This window comes from Ursus americanus, chromosome 17 (assembly GCF_024610735.1).
Source record: "Ursus americanus isolate L20-20 chromosome 17, mUrsAme1.1.p, whole genome shotgun sequence".
Classification (NCBI taxonomy): domain Eukaryota; kingdom Metazoa; phylum Chordata; class Mammalia; order Carnivora; family Ursidae; genus Ursus; species Ursus americanus.
The window spans coordinates 15,118,964-15,137,578 of NC_142143.1; the positions used below are offsets into that span (position 1 = coordinate 15,118,964).

General features: G+C 34.0%; 1 protein-coding gene across 3 annotated transcripts in view; it reads left to right on the forward strand.

The window, feature by feature from the left end:
* CRY1 (cryptochrome circadian regulator 1) overlaps positions 1 to 18,615 on the forward strand; it is a 99,896-nt gene that overhangs the window by 12,040 nt on the left and 69,241 nt on the right. The window lies entirely within an intron of this gene.

Sequence of the window (18,615 nt, forward strand, 5' to 3'; positions counted from 1 at the left end):
AAAACCTTAAAGATCCTTGTGTAGCAAACTTGAGTACAACATTTCTTTAGTACATTTTCCTTATGATTTATTATAAATATTTTATCCACAGGAAATTAGAAACTTTTAAAACATTATTAGTGATTCACCTTTTATTGAGCCATTTTGAAACATTCAGTTTAGTTTTCAATAAAACAGCTTCTTAAAAAAAATGGAAGTTTACTTAACATGGTGTTACATGGGTTTCAGGTGTACAACAGTGACAAAAACTGCTTTCTTCTTACGCTCATTTAATCAGTACATATAAAATTTAATTAAATTATGTGATTACAGTTAAGTTCAGCTGACATAAGCAGGTTTGACTCTTGATATGCCTAGAACTTTAGCTGATTGAAACAGAAATCAGATGTGCTAGAAAGTGATAGCTTGCTTTTCTCAAGCTGAAATTAGTCTTGGCCATCAGTCAATGTTGGCTTCTGTTTCACAGAGGATTTTGAGAGATTGTATGATTTCTCTGATGGTAATAGGAAGAATGATTATTAGTACTATAAAAGATGTAACTACAGGTTTTTAAGATTTGACATTTTATTTTAAGATTTGGCATTTTAAAACTCTCACATATTTTTATTTGTTTTGGATTGCTTATTTGTTTTAGTTGGATATTGGGGTTTCCTAGAGATGAAAGAAGGAAAAACGCTAGTTTAAAAAATGGGATTCTATTGACTCTAGTTACTTTTGCCAGTTTTATCTTATTCCAGCTTTACCTCTCAGTAGCAACAATAACAACAAATGAAATATCTTGATGACATTTGTGGTGTCTTTAAGTTTTGCTGTTTTAAGTGATATAAGCCAGCAGGAATTAAAAGGCTATAAATAGAATGACTAAAATATTAAATTACTGTATAGTGTATATATACTAGAGAATGTGCCTGCCAGTCCTTTAATTGATATTAACATGTAATGGGTAGTCAGATTCTCACTTTAGGGTTAACATACCTTTTTTTATTATGGGGTTTAGTGTTGTTATTTTTTGTAATGAGGGTACATAACCTTGGGTCATATAATAGGAATAGAAAACAAAGATTGAATTAATGAAAGAGAAATACTAAAAAGGATTTTGTAATATATATGAGAGCTTTTAGAAAAGGAGGAGACAAAGATGATTCCAAGTTTTGGGGTCCCAGAAAGAGAGACAAAGTCAGAAGGAGCTAGTTTGGGGGTTAGAATGATAAGGTTGGTTTAAGTTGTATCAAAGTTAAGGTAATGGACGGGATGTCTGGGTGGCTCAGTCAGTTAAGCATCCAACTCTTGATTTCAGTTCAAGTCATGATCTCAGGGTCTTGAGACCAAGCCCTGCATGGAGCCTGTTCTATGTTTCTTCTATCTAGAATTTATATTGACACTGAGGTTGAACTGTTACTTGTTTTACCTCAAATGATGGTCAGTTCCTCCAAAATGGTGGTTAGTCATTCCACTACTACTAATTAATATCCCTACTGAACTGTTATCTTAACTGTACACTAAATTTTTAACATTTTGAGGTCTGTTTCTAGGCTATTCAATTTTAAAAATGTTTTTTTCTGATGAGTGTAATAATTATAAATAATTCAGATATGAAGGAAGTATCTGTACAATATCACTCCTAAGAAGTATACTATTGGTAATAGTTTAAAAATGTGAAAATATGAATTTATATGAATATGTGTACATATTTATATGTAAATTTTGGCATCTGTTAAAAAATGTGTGTAATTCATTGAATATTGCTTTGGGAGTTAATTTTGTTAGGTTTGTGATAATGTGATCCTGTTAGCTTTATAAAATAAATCTGTAACTTTACATCCTTTCTGTGCTCCCTAACAGAATGAATAGCAGGGATTTTATGTTCCATAAAGGTTTGCTAGAATTCAGCCATAAAGTCTTTTGGGTTAGGGGCTTTTGGGAGGAGAAAGTTTCTTTTTATAGATATCTCAGGGTACCTGTGCAGTTCACTCATTATACTGTCCATGTCAAAACCCTTACTGAAAGGATGAATTTAGCTTTTATTTTAGTAGCTTATGACTCTGTACTCTATTTTTCCTCTTTCTCCTGTGGACAGTTTATTGGTTCTAGAGTTGGTATGTGACCCAAGCTCTACCAATTTGGAATTTGGAAGTTTCAAAAAGGCACACAGAGACTCCAGTTGGTTGGTATTGGGCCTTGACATTGAGCAGTCATAAAAAGCTAGGAATCTTAGCATAGAAGAGTGATTGTGGAAAGACAAAAAAAAAGGGCACATGGGTAGAAAGGAACAAATGAGACCATTCAGTTCCAAAAAGGAGCAGGAATCCTGGGTTCCTAACATTATAGAATCCTTAGCTGACTATACTCCCTGAGCACAGGTTCTGTGAGATGCCTCAGTATTTTCCCAATACTTTTTTTTTCTTTTGCTTGACTTGGTTTGAGTAGATTTTTATTTTTTGTTTTATTTATCTTTATTTATTTATTTGATATTTATGTTTATTGCAGTGAAACAAGTCCTTAGATCATCATTGTCATACTTTTAAATTCCATTGGTGTTTATTAATTTTCTTAGGTTTTCTTTTCAGTCAGTTTGGTAATTTAATTCGATGATTCATATTTTCCTAAAATATCTACCATTTCATCTAGTTTTATGTTTTCATATGTTTTGCTAAAGTTGTGTGCCCCATTCTTTTATTTTAATAATCACCAGAATTGCTGTCGTAGTCCCTTTTTCACATTTACTAATAGGTATGTGTATTTTTGTCTCTCTCTCTTTTTTTTTCTTAGATTGCCAGATGCTTTTCTATTTTATTGATCTTTTGAAAGGATAATTCTTACAGAAGAAAAACAGAATATTGTCAGAGTTACTTTACAAAAAGCATCAGGCCCAGATAGTTTAATGGTTGGGTTCTACAGAACTTTTAGGAATATGTAACTTTGGTGCTATGAAAAGCACTGTTCTAGAGCATAATAAAAGAGGAATCTATAGTCCAATATTATTTAGGAATAAGATGTACATATTTATCAAATAGAATACAAAAATCATATTAAAAATACGCTCTACATACATATTGAAAATGCAAGGATAATTCAGTATTGGAAATACAGCGATATAATCTGTATACTAATAGAGTATAGAAAAATCGCAAGAGCATCCTTCTTTTTTTTTTGAAGTAGGCTCCATGCCTAACATGGGGCTTGAACTCAACACGCCTGAGATTAAGGGTTGCGTGCTCTATCAGCTGAGCCAGCCAGGTGCCCCCAACATTGATTCTTAATAAAAACTAGTGCTGAACAGAAATAGAAGGCTACCTTTTAATTAATTAATTAATTAAAACCATACAGGGCTTGAACTTATGACCCTGAGATCAAGGCCTGAGCTGAGATCAAGAGTCAAGACACTTAACCAACCGAGCAACACAGGTGCCCAAAGTCTTTTTTTTTTTTTAAAGATTTTTTTATTTTTATTTATTTGACAGAGATAGAGACAGCCAGCGAGAGAGAGAACACAAGCAGGGGGAGTGGGCTTCCAGCGGAGGAGCCTGATGTGGGGCTCGATCCCATAACGCCGGGATCACGCCCTGAGCCGAAGGCAGACGCTTAACCGCTGTGCCACCCAGGGGCCCCCCAAAGTCTTTTTAATATGGTTATATAAAAATCAGCTCAAACGCTAGCATCATGTTTAATGGGTAAATTTTGGAAGAATTTTTATAAAATTGACAACAAGATACATTGATTCTTAATAAAAACTAGTGCCAAACAGAAATAGAAGGCTACCTTTTAATTAATTAATTAATTAATTAAAAAATACAGGGCTTGAATTTATGACCCTGAGATCAAGGCCTGAGCTGAGATCAAGAGTCAAGACACTTAACCAACTGAGCAACACAGGTGCTCAAAGTCTTTTTAATATGGTTATATAAAAATCAGCTCAAAAGCTAGCATTATGTTTAATGGGTGGATTTTGGAAGAATTTTTGTAAAACTGACAATAGGATACAATGCTTGCTATCATCACTATTGCTATCATCATGCTAAAGGTACTACCTAATGCAGTCTAAGAGGTATAAGAATGGAAGAGAAGCTAAAATCATTGCTGTTTTTACATGATACACTTATACACATGAAATATCCGGAGTCAACTGAAAAAGTGTTATTAATAATAAAAGAACTCAGTGTATAATTTTTCTTAACCTTAAGTGCAGAAAATTAAACTAATCCTCTATTCAAGACACATTATCATCATTGGTGTATATAAAGTCTCTCTCTTGGTAATTTTCTTTCTTTAGTTCTCCTTTATATTTATCTGTTTGAATTTCCCTTCCCCCATATAAACAAATATCTTAATATTTATGTTATTTTCAGAAAGTAATTGTATAGTATGTCATATTGTTTATATTCTAATATGTTTGTCTTTTTATATTTGTGTTCTTGCAAAATAGGTCTTGTTATTTTGTGTGTACTTATTTTTAAATTCACATAAAAGTTATTGCATTGTATATCTTACTCTTTTTTTTCCATAGGCACTAAAATTTTAACATCTACTCATGTTGGTACTTCTAATCCATTGTTTCTTCTTTTTTTTAAAAAAATATTTATTTACTTTAGAGAGAAAGTGTGAGAGAACGGGATGGTGGGGGGTGGGGAGAGGGAGAGAGAATCTCAAGCAGTCTCCCAGCTGAACGTGAAGTGAAGCTCCATCTCACAACTCTGAGATCATGACCCTGAGATCGTGACCTGAGCCTAAATCAAGTCAGATGCTCAACCGATTGAGCCACCCAGGTGCTGCAACTAATCCATTGCTTCTAATAATAGCATAATACATTGTGAGGTATTTACCTCATTTTACCTACCTGTTATCTTACTGATAGCTACCGTTTATTTTCAATTTCCTGACATCACACATGGTGTTGTAGTGAACATCCTTGTACATGACTGTGTAAGGATTTCTTTGGAGCCTACGTACAAATGACTAGACTTGTTGGGTTATAAGATAGCCCTATATTCGGTTTAACTAAGAAATGCTGGATTGCTTTATCCACAATAGCCAAATTAGTCTATATTCCCACTAACAATGAATGAGTGTTCTTATATCCCAACATTTAAAAATTATTCAGCTTTCTAAATTTTACCAATCTAATTAAAGTGATCTCTTTTTTAATATGTATTTCTCTGGTTTCTCATGGTTTTGAACATTTCTTGTCATATTAACTTTGGAGATTTGTTTTCTTCTATAAATTGCTTTTTAATAGTTTTGCCCATTTTTCTATTGATGTTACTGTCTTCTAAAATTTCATTTGTTGGAATTTTAAAATAAATATGTATTAAAAGATACAGTGACCAATAGGCACATGAAAAGATAGTGAGCATCATTAGTCATTAGGGAAATGCAAAGCAAAACCACAGCATAATGCTATTTTGCACCCACTGGTTAGGATGGCTATAATAAACACATTTTTAAAGGAAAATAAGTGTTGGTGAGGATGTGGAGAAATCTGAACCCTCATACATTTCTGGTTAGAGTGTAAAATGGTGCAGCCACTATGGAAAAGTTTTGCAACTACAATTACCATACGACCTAGCAATTATACTTTAAGAATTCCAGAAGAATTGAAAACAGCCATTGAAACAAAAATTTGTACGTGATTGTCCATAACAGCTCTATTCACAGTCACCAAAGAAGATAACAACCCAGATGTCTACCAGCTGATGAACAGATAAATGAAATGTAATATATCCATACAATGGGATATCATTCAGCCATAAAAAGAAATGAGTCTCTCTACAACATAGCTGAATGTCTGAAACATTATGCTAAGTGAAAGAAGCCAGATACAAAATATAACATATATGATTCCATTTATATGCAGTATCCAGAATATAAGTGAATCCATGGAGACAGAAAGTAAATTAGCAGTAGCCTGGGGGAGGGGGAATGAGGAATGGAGAGTGATTGCTTAATGGGGACAGGGTTTCCATTTGGGATGATGAAAATGTTTTGGAACTAGAGGTAATGATTACACAACATTATGAATTGAACCAAATGCCACTGAATTATACACTTTAAAATGGTTAACATTATGTGAATTTTATTCCAGAACTACAAATAGCTTTCATATATATCAGAGACTTGAAAACATTTTGTGTAAAGGTCCAAATGACAAATGTTTTAAACTTTGTCTAAAAATATTAGTCTCTATCACAGTTACCCAATTGTCCTGTTGTAGCATGAAAGCAGCTGTAGACAGTAAACAAATGAACCTGTCTGTGTTCTAATAAAACTTAGGTTCCAAAGCAGCAGTGGAATGGATTGGCCCTTGAGCCCTGGTTTGCTGACCCCCTGCTATAGGTAAACAACCAGTTAGAAAGAATCTTAAGAAGAGAAATCCTATTTACAGTAGCAACAAAGAGAGAATAACACCTGGTAATAACTTGAATTCAGATGCGGAGAGATTGGTGACTAGATCTTATTCTCTCCCTAAACTCTTTTTTTCAAATAAGGGATGAGGGAGGAGTAGAATAGTTAGGAGTTAACCAGTTCGTGACCCGTGAGACTTCCTTAGTTGAGAACATTCTTTCAAGACGCAACAAAGTGTGTAGTTTGAAGTTTTCCAAACAGAAGAGGCAACAAACCTATGATATTAGTTATTCAGTCAGTTTCAAGATTTCTTAAAGAGTCCTGCTCATCTTCTTCCTCCTCTTCCCTAAACTTTTCCAGCACTTCCCTCCCCATATTAGTCTGCAGCCTAGTATCCTGCTGTATAGATTCTACTCCTTTTCTCCTTTTAGAAAGGCTTCAGGAAAGCTACAGTAAATTCCAGGTGTCTTTATATTTTAGAGCACTCTGAAACTTATAAAAGAAAACTCTGGGGGAAATTTTAAAAAATTTAAAAGTTACCATTAAAGTAGGTATGTCTTTCTAAAGTGCAAACCAGAAACCAGAAAGAAAAGATGGGTAAATTCAATTTGATAATCAAATAAAAGTTGTACATGCCAGTATTACCATAAAGTCTGATGACACCATGCTAAAGGAAAAATGTCCATAAATGTGATAAAAGTCTGGTTTCCTTAATATGTAGAAGCCTCCTTTTAAGCTTCGTCTGAAGCTACAGATCTTTTTGGCAGATTTTACCATCCTGTGTTCTGATTTCTTCTATACAGGATTGGGTTTTTGTTTTTGTTTTGTTTTGTTTTACCTGCTGTGGAATTATTTTTGTCTTTTATTTATATTAATATCACCATGTCATTTCTTATTCATGGGGAACTGTATTTTACTTTTTAAAAATTTCAGATTAACATATAGTAAAATTTACTCTTTTTGGTATACAGCTCCGTGAGTTTTAATTAATGCACAGAGCATTACAACCACAGCCAAAATCAAGATACAGAATGATTCCATCATTCCAGAACAATTTCCTTGTGCTATTCCTTTGTATTCACATTCTCCCCCATCCTGAGCTCCCTCGCAACCTCTTTTGTATATTCCAGAATGTAAAAGTGTGTTACCTTTGGAATTTGGTGTCTTTTACTTAACATATGCAGTTGATATTCATCCATGTTGTTGTAGGTAGCAACAGTTCATTTCTTTTCATTGCTGAGTAATATTACATTATATGGATATACTACAGTTTATCCATTTCCCAGTTCAAGGAATATTTGAAGTATTTCCAGGTTTTGGCAATTACCAATAAAGCACTCTGGGGGCCCTTAGGTGACTCAGTTGATTAAACATCTGGGTTTGGCTCAGGTCATGATCCCAGGGTCCTTGCTCAGCAGGCAGTCTGCTGCTCCTCTCCCTCTGCCCCCCCTCCCGGTTGTGCTCCTGCGGTGTCTCTCTCTCTCCCCTCTTCAAATAAATAAATAAAATCTTAAAACAACAACAGTAACAACAACAACAAAGCACTCTGCAGAAAAGAGTTAATGTAGCAGGCTTGAGATTGCTGGTCTTACTTAGGCCTGTTTGCAAGGTTGGCTTGTGGCCATTGTCTGGAACTTGGATTTCGAGAGCGTTCCCACCATTCTCTTAACAGACAAGGATGGTTTATGTGCCTAAACCATTTATGTTGAGCACCTTCTTTCCTTCTGGAAGTATGGGATTTTGGTACACGCTAAGCTAGGGTGACTGTGACCAGCACCCAATGAAACCTTATATCCTAGGTTCAGGTGAGTTTCCCTGATACATACATAGTACTTCACTTGTGCTGCTGGAAGGATTAAATACATCCTGCTGGGAGAGGACTCTTGGAAGCTTACACCAAGTTCCAACTTTACCCCATGTGCCTAGTTTCTTAGTTGATTTTGTTTTGTATTCTTTCTTTGTAATAAATCATAGCTGTAAGGATGGCTATATGCTCAGCCCTGCGAGTTCTTCAGGTGAATCACTGAACCTAGGTGTTGTCTTGGGGACCTCAGACACAACCACTATAAACATTCATATACAGGTTTTTGTGTGAACATGGCTTTTCATTTTACTTGTGCAAATATCTAGGAGTGAGATTGTTGGGTTTTATGGTAGGTAAATGTTTTAACTGTATTAAAAACTGCCAAATAGTTTTCCAAAGTGTCTGTACCATTTTGCAGTCCCACTGGCAACTTAAGAGAGTCTTAGTTGCTCCTCATCCTTGTCAGCATTTGGTATTATAAAGTTTTTTCCCCCATTCAAATAAGTATGTACTGGCATCTCATCGTGTTTTTAATTTGCATTTTTAAAAAGTTTTAATTTAAATTCCAGTTAACACAGTGTAATATTAGTTTCAGGTGTACGATATAGTGATTCAACACTTCCATGCAACACCTGGTGCTCATTACAATAAGTACACTCCTTAATCGCCATCACATATTTAACCCATCCACCCACCCACCCCTCCTCTGGTAACTATCAGTTTGTTCTCTGTAGTTAAGAGTATGTTTCTTGGTTTACCTCTCTTTCTCTCTTTTTCCCCCCTTTGTTCCTTTGTTTTGTTTCTTAAATTGCACATATGAGTGAAATTGTATGGTATTTGTCTTTCTCTGACTGACTCATTTTATTTAACATAATACTCTCTAGTTCCATCCATGTCATTGCAAATTGCAAGATTTCATTCTTTTTTTATGGGTATATTTTTATGGTAATATTCTGTCTTATACATACACCCCCCCCCCATATTCCTTATCCATTCATCAGTCGATGGACATACACTTGGGCTGTTTCCATAATTTGGCTATTGTAGATAATGCTGCTACAAATATAAACATCAGGGTGCCTGTATCCCTTTGCATTAGTATTTTTGTATTCTTTCCTTATTTATTTTTAGTTAACTTTTGTATAAAGTGTGTGGTATGTATCAAGGCTCATTTTGCTACATATGGATCTCAAGGGGTTTCAGCACCATTTATTGAAAAAACTATCCTTTCTCCATTGAGTTGCTTTTGCATCTTTGTCAAAAGGCAGTGTGTGTATGTGTACTCATATATATATATGTGTGTATATATATATATATGTATATATATATATATGAATTTATTTGTGGTCTCTCTTTTCTAGTCCATTGATTTATGTATCTGTCCTTTCACCAACACTGTACCGTCTTGAAATCAGGTAGTATGAGTCCTCCAGCTTCGTTGTTTTTCAAAGTTGTTTTGTCTATTCTTGTTCCTTGGTCTTTTCATGTAAATTTTACAGTTTGTCGGTATTTACAAAAAATCCTGCTAGGATTTTGATTTTGATTGAAAGTGCATCGAATTTATAGCTCAGTTTGAAAGAATTGATATTTTAACAATATTGAGTCTTCCAATCCGTGAACATAATGTATCTCACCATCTATTTAGGTCTTTGATTTTTCAAAGCTGATTTATAGTTTCAGCATGCAGAGCCTAGGAATTGTTTTGAAACCCTTTGTTTTGAAATAGTAGGTGTTATCCTTAACTCCTGTCTATCTGAGACCTTTTAAATTTTTCCCTAGAAACTATAACCTAAACCATTGCGTTTAATCTACTTCTCTTTACTTGAGGGCATTGGTGTGTGTGTGTGTGTGTGTGTGTGTGTGTGTGTGTGTTTTGCTTAATGGATAGCTCCATTAGACTATAGCTTTTGCTTTAGAGCTGAGTTCTGTACTGTGTTAACTTGGGTTAAAGTTCTGCGATGGGGTTCTTTCCATGTTGATTGAGAATTACCCTTTTCTTATGGGGGCATATTCTCAGATTTCTAATTGTGAAGCTTCTTCAGTGTGGGGCCCTGGAGCTATATTTTGAAAATAAAACTCTTTCATGGTTATTTAAATCTTTAAAAAACACCTGTATTTCCCCGGGGGCATTTGTGTCTCCTCAGGCCAAAAATGATAAGGTTTCCTGCGGGTTTTGACCCCATTATTGGTAGTTGGTGGAAATGGGAGTAGTGAATTAGAGAAAGTTTCACCCTGGGATTTTTGCTTACCTTTTCAGGATCTTATTTTTTCTTTTATTTTCAGTTCTGCTAAGACTTTGTTGATAAAAGTAAACAGCTCTGTCTAGTTATAGTTAGGACCACTGAGTTTTTCCTTTGGTCTTTTGTCCTAGCTTAGAGGGACCAAAATGGCAAGCCCTATAATTCCTCCCTCTTCTGCAGAATTCCTGCAATCCTGCAGTAGTTATATGGCTTTCTTCTAGTCCCAGTAGTTGTGTGTATTTCTTTATAACACTATGGCAATAAAATATTATTTCTATGACTGCTAGTGGCTTACTTATTAAGTGGTATGCCTTAATGACATGTTACAGTTTCTTGAATAGGGCCAAAATGATCATTTTTAATGTTGAGGATAAGATTAAACTGTAGTACAGATGGCTTGGTAGTAAATTTGATTCTTTTCTAGCACTTGCTGATTTTGTTCATTTGTTAGAGAAAGAAATTAACAACATAGTAGTAGATACATTAACAGAAAATGTATATGTTTTGTATAACAATAGAATTGAAGAAATACCTTCTAAGTCCAAATGCAACTAAAAAATAAATTAGGAATCCATTCGTCATTGCTTCCCAAATTGAAGCATTCAGCTGTCAGCTTTTTGGGGGGATTCATTGAATTAGTTTCTGGATGCTTAAAGAAGTTATCCATCACTAAGTAAGGTAAAGAGACCTTGATAAAGTATTGCAAACATAACATCCCTCTTACTGGTAGGAAACTATTATTGTTGCTGTTATTAATTGGGAGTCTTTAAACATTCTAATAAATTTTCTATTACTTTACCTGAAATTAATGGTCCATCTATATATGCTGAATAGTCATTAAAGCTGTGGATGCAGATAATTTAATTAACACTGATAAAAAATTAAAAGATCCTGGTTTGTATTCAGACAGACTGAGGTTCAACTCCTGACTTCATTTATGTTAACAATCTGTGTGACCTGGGTAGGGTATTTAACTTTTATGAGATTATTTCTTCATATTTTATATGGAGATAATACTACCCATCTCATAGAGTTCTTTGAGGATTAAATTAAGTAAAGGAAAATACTTAGCACTATGTCTAGGAAATTATACTCAGTGAAAAGAAGTATTATTTAAATATTATAGGGGCATCTGGGTGGCTCAGTTGGTTAAGCATCTGCCTTTGGCTCAGGTCATGGTTCCGGGGTCCTGGGATGGAGCCCCATGTGGGGCTCCCTGCTCAGCTGGGAGCCAGCTTCTCCCTATCCCTCTGCCTTTCCCCCCTGCTCATGTGCTCTCTCTCTCTCAAATAAAATCTTTAAAAAAAAATATCTTAAGTACATGTAATTTAGTAATACTTTGTTCTTATACATCACGTGTAATAAAAAGATGGAGTCTAGACCTAGTAACTCTGATCCCGATTAAACTAGATCTCATATTGTCTTTGGTCTGCATGATACCTACATATTTAAAACACAATATTTATTAAAAACTTATTTATAGACCAAGATGGGGTAAACTGACAGATCCCTCTGATATCTAGTGATAAACTTGTAGTTAATAAAGCCTCTAGGTCTTTTAGTCTGACTTGCTGTCAGGCTCTGTTTACTTGTTGAGGATATTTCTGAACCTAATTATAGGCCCTTACCTCTGTGGATTCATCTTGTTTTCAACCCAGTGTTCATCTATTTGGTATAATTCTGAATTCCATCATGTGAAATCGTTGTTACTATTTCTGTCAGACATATATTGCTACTGATTTGATATCATATGTCAATATCTAAATTAGAGAAATAAAACATTTTAGAGCTATAGGTTACTTTGGAAGTCATCTAGTCCATTTTTTCAAAGTACAGTTCATGCCCCATTTTTTATTATGAAACCAATTTTGTGGGTTGTAATCTACATTAAAAATAGTGATACAGAATAGGAAATATCAGGGGGCGCTGTGTTATAAGGGTGAGTTACTTTATGAAACTTTTGTTTTAGTTACAGCAACATTGTGGTATAGTATATTTTGGAATACCATGGTATCTTTAGAAAAAATAAGAACTTGTTAGGAGAATATAGAGATGATTTTGTATTCATCAATGTCTTATTAATTCTAACATCTGTAGTCTCTTGAATTTCTACGTATGCATCATATTATCTGTGAATAATGACAGTTTTGTTTCTCCCCTTCTGTTCCATATACCTTCTATTTATTAATTTGGTATTTATTTGGCTGATTGGTGTTTGTCTTACTCACTAGCTAGGACCTCTAAGAAGTCTCGAATGGAAGTAGTCATATTCCATTGAGTATGCTTTTTTGCTTACATTTTCATTAGATAAAATTTTGTCACAGTAAGAAACTTAACAATGGTTTCTAGCTCTCTAAGAATATTTTCGTATATGTGGTTAAATTTTATCAAATGCCATAAATGTAATATACTGCATGACTTTCAAAGTGATTAAGAAAAGAGATGTATACTTAATTTTTCAAAGTCTCATGTAAATCCTTACCTTTTGCCTTCCTACTGCATAGTACAAGGGGCCTAGAACATTTAAATTTCATTATTCCCTTCTATAATTGAACTTTGTTTTAATTCTGTCATTTTTAAGAAACAATTCCACTAGACATTATTACAATATTGTTTTGTCAGGTTTAATTCATTTATATTTACCCATATATTTGCTACTTTATTTTCTGTATGTTTTTCTTACATACTAGATAATTGATCATCTGGAATCACTTCACTTTGGCCTGAAACATATCATTTTGAATTTCCTTTAGGGAGATCTTTTGGAGACAAACCCTTTCATCTTTTATCAAAATACATCTATATGTTTATCTCAGTACCTGAAAGATATTTTCATGGATACAGAATTTTAGATTGCTTCCTCCCCAGCTTATTGAATATAGGATACTGTCTTCTAGTTTTCATTGTTGTTATTGAAGACTGGTGCTCCTTTGAAGGTAATCTGTCATCTGCCCCTACCCTTTAGTTGCTTTGAGGATTTTTGTATTTGAAAAATTATTTTTCAGAACTTCCTGAGGCCCAGAATAAGGGTGCCTTTCTGCAGAAAGAATTTGTACTTCTTAGTTGCATTAGAGTCACTGCCACTTAAGGGACTCTTAAATTTATGGTTTGAAGTTTCTTGGACCACCCTGATCCTTTTTATTTGGGCTGCAAATCTGCCCTAGGGCTGGTCAGTGCTTACAATTTAGTCTTTTCTTTTTATTTTTTCCCCTCCTTTTCTGCTTGAATGCCAAGGCTTCCTCACCACAAGGCATGTGAAAGAGGATTTTATTTCTGGTTTATTCATTCCCAAAGGAAGTGTGTAGCATTTTGGCATCCCAAAGGAAGTGTGTAACATTTTGGCTTAATGTTTTGGATGTCTTCTTTTAGACCTTATGTCTTTGGCTGATCCTAGGTTTAGACTTCTGTACCCTTTGTATCATGAGGTAATCAAAACTTCTGTTCAGATTCTTTGGGATTAGCAAATTCTTTTAGGGCAAAAGCTGATGTGTGTTCTACTTAACTTTTGGTTTGGTAATTCCTTATTGTCTTGTCTCAGCTCTTAGCTGCTTTAAGATGTTTAATATATTAATTTTTTATATGTTATAAATGGAAACATTGATCTAAATAATCTAGTCCATTTCTTGACATTGAAACCCACATACCTTATTTTTTTGTGACTTAAATGTAAGTAGCACCTGTATTTATTTTGTCCTTTTCATTCTTGATATTACTTGTATGTGTCTTTCCCCTTTTCATTTTGATGAATTTCATCAGAGTTGATTAATTTTTCCTTAATTGAAGTGTAGCGGACATACGATGTTATATTAGTTTCAGGTATACAACAGTGATTTGACAAGTCTGTACATTATGCTATGCTCACCACAAGTGTAGCTACCATGTGGCACCATACAATGCAATTACAATACCACCGACTGTGTTCCCTATATGGTACCTTTTATCCCCCTAACAGAGGTTGAGTAATTTTATCATCTTTTCAGAGAACCAACTTTTGTGGTTATTGATCTTCTCTATTGTAGGTTTGTTTTCAATTTCATTAGTATCTATTATTTTTATTCTTTCTTTTATCTTTTTCTTAATGCTTTTTCTAACGCTTGGGGTGTGTGCCTAGACTATTAATTTGTAGCCTCCTTTCCCCATAACATAGGCTTTTAGCTGTGTAAAAATACCTTTAATTTCTATTGTGGTTATAGCCCACAGGTCTCTTTAGTGTGGTATGTTCATTATCATTCAGCTCAAAATATTTTCTAAATATTATTATGGTTTGTTTCTTTGGTTCTTCAGTTATTTAGGAGTATTTTTCTTTATTATTTATTTACAATATTATATTCCAAACATAGAAAATTTTTCTGATTATCTTTTTAGGGTTAATTTTTAGCTCAAATACATCAGTATAAGAGAATATGTTCTGTATTATTTAAATTTCTTGAAATTTGTTTAGACTTTTTTTTTTATGTCCCCATATATGGTCAGTTTTTAAAAAAAGAATGTATATACTTTTCTGTCATTGTCTACTGCTGTTATTAGATGGAGTTGGATTTTCATTTTTTTTCATTAAGTTACAGTTGTTAATGTGTTGTCCAGATCTTCTATATTTGTCTTTGATCTGCCTGTTTTCTCAGATATTATCAAAAAAGTGTTGAAATGACCCCAATTTAATCATGAATCTCTCTTTGAAGTTCTGTCACTTTTTACTTTATACATTTTGAAGTTATTATAATAGATATATGTCCTGGTAAATTGATGCTTTTAGTTTTTATCATTATGAAATGTGATGGATATAGGTGTAAGCTATATATTATTAGATAATTATTGTGTTTTCTTGGTGAATTGAAGTGTATATCATTATGAACAGGGTCTTCTTAATTTATACTGCTTTTCCTTAAAGTCCATTGTGTTTGTAATTAATACAGCTATAGCAGCTTTCTTTGATTTTTTTATGGTGAACTTTTTGTATCCTTTTGTTTTCAATCTGGAACCATTGTTTTAGATGTCTCTTAAAAACAACATATATTCGGCTTTTGAGTTAGTTGGTTTGACAATTTTTATTTTTTAATTGAAAGTTATTTACATTTGTTGTAATTACCAAGGTGTTTGGATTTATATCCACCATCTTATTTTCCTTTTTTTTTTTCTATCCTGCCTCTTTTATTTCTTTATCTTCCCTTCTTTAAAATTAATTGTTTTAACTTTTTTTCATTTCTTTCTACTAGCTTTAAATTACACATAATTTTAACTATTCTTTTAGTATTTATCCTAGAAATTACTGCAGGCACACTGATCAATGTCTGAAGTTAATCAATAACTCTTCCCCTTTTTAGGTAATAGAAGGCCCTTAGAACACTTAAAATTTTTAAGTCCAATTTTTTTCCTGACTTACATACTAATTATCTCTCTCTTTTTAGCTTTTAGGTAGGTTCCATGCCTAACATGGAGCCCAATGTGGGGCTTGAATTCAGACCCTGAGATCAAGATCTGAGCTGAGGTCAAGAGTTGGATGCTTAACTGACTGAACTACCCAGGCACCCCTTCTTTTTTGCTTTTAAAAAATCCAAAGTACATTATTCTTTGCTGTTTTATAAGGCTAGTGTTTATTTACCTACCTATTTTCTGCTTTCTGGGTTCTTTATTCCTCCTAGCATCTCAGGTCTTGCAGTTGGAGTCACTTTTTTTAATCATTAATAATATCTTTTTGAATGCTCTATAGTGAAGGACTGCTAGTGGCACACTCAAGTTTTGTTTATCTAAAGGTACTGTCTTTCCTTATTTACACTGGGTATAGAATTCTAGGTTGACAATTATTTTTGTTCAGCATATTAGAGATGTAGAGTCAGCTGCCATGCTTGCTGTCACTTTATTGAGGGTAATTTTTTTTTGTTTGTTTAATTTTAAATCTTCTCTTTGGTATGTTCTTCAGTTTTTCAGTAATGGATCTTGGTGTATTTTTTACATTTATTCCTCTTGATTTGTAAGACTCCTTGAACCTGTGAGCTAATATCTTTAATCAGTTCTGAAAATTCTTCAGCTACCTCATTCTCGTACCTCATTCTCCTTTCTCTTTTTGAAATTCCATTTGTGCACACTTGTTAGATGTTTTCACTGCATTCTTAATGTCTTACTTCTCCATATTTTCCATCTTTTTGCTTCTCTATTTCATTTTGTGAAATTTCTTTATGTCAGCTTTCCATTACATTAATTCTCTTTTTAACTGTATCAGTATGTTTTATCTCAATTATATTTTTTATAAAGAGAGTTTTCTTTCATTCTTTTTCACGTATCTGAAAAAAAAATTTTTTTTACTCCATTTTTACTCTCTAAACTTACTGTTTTGTTTTTGGTTCTTGCTTGCTTGTTTGCTTTTGTTTATTTTTTAAACTTTAAACATATTGATTAAATTATATTGGCTCTGCTTTCAAAATGTATGCAAACTCAGACAGTGTCTCATAATTATATATTATCTCGACCAATGGCACTGCATAGAATGTTGCAATAGTTTCCTTTTAGAATTCCCTGGTTCTTCTTTTTCTCCCCTTTAGCCTGTTATGATCCTTCATAATCATAAGTAAGATTAATCCTGTAATGACATCTCAGAGTAAAAGGTGATATCCATATACTTTATAAGATATGGTGTGAACTGGAACTTGATAACTTTCTAACCTAATTTCTTAGCACTCTACCTTTCACTAAGCTGTAGCCATACTAGTTTCTTGAGTATTCTTCTAAAGATATTGTGCATATGCATCTGGATTGTACTTATGCTATTCCCTCTGCACAGAAATGTTTTTCTTCCAGTGTGGCTTGTTCCCTCACTTTCCTTCAGGTCTCTGTATAAGTGTTCCATTATCACTGAGGATTTACTTGACAGTCTTATGTGAAATAGCAATCTCCATTCCTTTATTCTGTAAAATCACCATTTCCCCTTTAATCTTATATTATTCAGCTATTACCATCTGACTCATTCCTTTATTATTCTGCCTGCATCCCTCCCTCACTAAAATATAAGCTACACAATAAATGGTAAGAATGTCTTTTTAAAAAATGATGTAACTATGTCCCTAACACCTAGTGCAGTTCGTAGTGCATAATAGGTTCTCAAAAAATATTTATTGAAGGAATAATCATTGCGTGGCATTGTTCAAGGGATTGCTATTGTGGTGAGAGTAGGTACTGTCATTTTGGGAAAGAGTCACAAATAAAATTGTAATTATAATACTGTGGTTTACTATCTTATTTTTTTGTTTGTTTTTTGTTTTTTTTTTTTATAATTTTTATTTTGTTATATTAGTCACCATACAGTACATCCCCAGTTCTTGATGCAATGTTCCATGATTCATTATTTGCATATAACACCCAGTGCACCATGCAATATGTGCCCTCCTTAATACCCATCACCGGCCTATCCCAATCCCCCACCCCCCTCCCCTCTGAAGCCCTCAGTCTGTTTCCCGAAGTCCACAGTCTCTCATGGTTCATTCCCCCTTCTGTTTACCCCCCCCTTCATTCTTCCCTTCCTTCTCCAACCGATCTTACTATCTTATTTTTTTTAAAGATTTTATTTATTTGAGAGAGAGAGAGAGTGAAAGAGAGATCATGAGCAGTGGGGATGTGTAGAGGGAGAAGCAGACTCACCACAGAGCAGGAAGCCCGATGTGGGACTGGATCCCAGGACCCTGGGATCATGACCTGAGCCAAAGGCAGGCGCTCAACCAACTGAGCCACCGACGTGCCCTGTGATTTACTTTCTGTGCACATCTTGATTTCTTCTTTTTTCTCCCCTTATTTGGGGGAGGGGATGTTCTTATTTGGTTACTATTGCGAAAAACCGCTGGCAAATGTGAGATAATTGTGTGCAGTTTAGGTCATAGATCAGAAAAATCAGTATAACTTGCTGCATTTTTGAACGTTTTTCAGAAAAGAAATTTCTTTCAGGCTAACTAGAGAAAGCCATTAGATACAGCTCTCTAAGATAGTTTGCCTTTTACAAATGTTTAACAGATTCTATTTAATTCCCTGAAAGTCCCCTAAAGCCTCAAAATAGTTCTCTTACCTGATTTTACGGGTCCTTTTGAAGTTAAAATACTGTGCTTTCTAAAAATAGACAAAGATTAGTATGAGGCCTAGATTACAAATATTTTATGTGATTTTTTTAAATGAGGGTGGGATAAATTGTATATACGTGTGCTAGTGTAATTCAGTTCCAGAAGATACATGACACTGCTGTTAAAGATCATC